Source organism: Hypanus sabinus, unplaced genomic scaffold, assembly GCF_030144855.1.
Source record: "Hypanus sabinus isolate sHypSab1 unplaced genomic scaffold, sHypSab1.hap1 scaffold_632, whole genome shotgun sequence".
Classification (NCBI taxonomy): Eukaryota; Metazoa; Chordata; class Chondrichthyes; order Myliobatiformes; family Dasyatidae; genus Hypanus; species Hypanus sabinus.
The window spans coordinates 205,569-207,904 of record NW_026781488.1 but is presented as its reverse complement, the minus strand read 5'-3'; positions in this window follow the sequence as shown (position 1 = coordinate 207,904).

Here is a 2,336-nt window from a genome sequence, read left to right as displayed (position 1 = left end):
CTGCACGCTGATCACTGTCACATCATACGGTCTTGTGGACAGCCACAGAGTGAAGCTCCATCCACACCATCCCACCAGACACTGCCTTGGTCAGACACCATGTGAATACCTCTCTCCACGGCTCCATTACACACTCCAGCGTTGAGACACGGAAAAAAAACTTCCTCAGCACACGAGACAAATGGACATAGGCATAGAACATAGAATAGTACAGCACAGTACAGGCGCTTCGGCCCATCATGTTATCCCGACCATTAAACCCTGCCTCCCATCAACCCTCCACCTTAAATTCCTCCATATACTCATCTGGTAGTCTCTTGAATTTCACTTGTGTGAAATCCGTGCACTGCCTTACCCCAAATGTTTTTACTTCTTGATCAATTCAGCCAGCTTTCTGGCTATAAACTCAATCTACACAAGTGTGAAGTCTTTCCAATTATTAAAGAAGCACAGACATTAATACTCCGTGACCACCCTTTTAAAGTAGTGAATACTCAATTTACTTTCTTTTTCGTGAAAATTTTGCTAATCTCCTAAACTCTACAAAACAGAGTTTGTCACAATAGTCACCCTTATCTATTTCTCTGGTAGGTATTGTTTATGTTATTTAAATGTATATCCTTTCTAATTTATTATGCTTATTTCAATCTAGTCCAATGATTTTTTTTCTAAAAATTTTTGACTCCTGAGATTCTATTATTTTGTCCTATTTATTGAAGAGTAAACGTTCTAGACTTAATAAAACTTACCCCCAAAATTCTAAAAAAAAGAAGGTGGTATGGCTTTATCTAACTTCTGTTTATTTTATTGGGCAGCTAATGTTCGCTGTCGTACTTTCTGGTCCTTTTTTCATAGCCAGTCTGATTCTTCAAAATGTGTGGCAATGGATTTGATCTCCACTGAGGATCTCTCTGTTTCTGGACTGCTTGGATCTGCAATCCCTAGTCGTTTGCCTTGAGTAATTGTTAATCCTCTTATTAGACATACTCTGAGAATATGGGCTCTAAGAATACTCTTAGAAAATGTAATGGTCTTCATGCTTTCTCCCTTTCTAGTCCTATCTTGCTTAATCATCTTTTCTTTCCTTCTATGCAAGATTTAACATTTCATAATTTGTGTGATTTTGGCATTAGGCATTTTAAAGATCTTTTCATTTATAATTGTTTCGAAACTTTCCAACAACTTTCTACAATGTTCAATCCACCTAATGTCCACTTATTTTGATACCTTCAAATTTGACATTTCCGTAATCCTTTGTTATCCAATTTTCCTGAGATGCCTGAGAAAAACGTTGTGGACATTGCACTTTCTATTAACCCACTGGGTAAAGGCTTAATCATTTTATTCGTGATAATTTAGTGTCCCTGCGGTGTGCCCCTTTTGGTAAATTTAGAATGGATTGGGAGCATGACTTAAATGTTTTTTTTAATCTGATGCAGTTTGGGACTCAATTCTCAAGTCAATTAATTCAATTTCTCTTTGTGCTCTCCAGTGTCTTTTACAGTTTAAGATTGTACATAGGGCTCACTTGTCAAATCTAAATTGTTCCGATTTTACCATAACATTAGTCCTGTTTGTGATAAGTGTACAGGTGGCGAGCCGTCTTTATCCGTATGTACTGGACCTGTTCTAGTCCGGAGAATTTTTCGAGAGAGTGTTTCTTAATCTTATCCCATATTCTTAATTGCCGTTTAGAACCTAATCCTCTGAGTAGACGAAGGGTCTCGGCCCTAAACGTCGACAGTGCGTCTCCTTATAGATGCTGCCTGGCCTGTTGTGTTCCACCAGCATTTTGTGTGTGTTGTTATGTATCCAAGCTCTCAATTCATCACCTTTGTTCCTGATACTTCTTGTATTAAAGTACACGCACTTTAGCCCTGCTACCTTACTCAGTTTACACCCTTTATTCTGCTTCTCTTTACTCAAAGCCTCTTTATGTATTAGATCTGGCTTTATTCCATGTACTATATTTACAGTTCTCGCATGACCTTTATCCGCCTCCACCTCGCTATCTGCTCTAACACCTTTATTCCGCTCCTCCTACAAATCTAGTTTAAACACCCTTATCTGCACTAACAAACCTTCCCGCAGGGGAACTAGTCCCCTTCCAGCTCAGGTGCAACCCGTACCGTCGGAATAGGTCCCAAATTCCCTGAAAGAAGGCCCGTTATCCAGAAACATGAAGCTCTCCATACTGCAGCAACTCCTTAGCCAGGTACTTAGCTGCACTATCTTCCTATTTCTAGTCTTACTAGCACGTGGCACAGGTAGCAATCCTGAGATTCCAACCCTGCCTGTCCTGTCCCTCAGCTTTGCACCTAACCCCCTAAACTCTT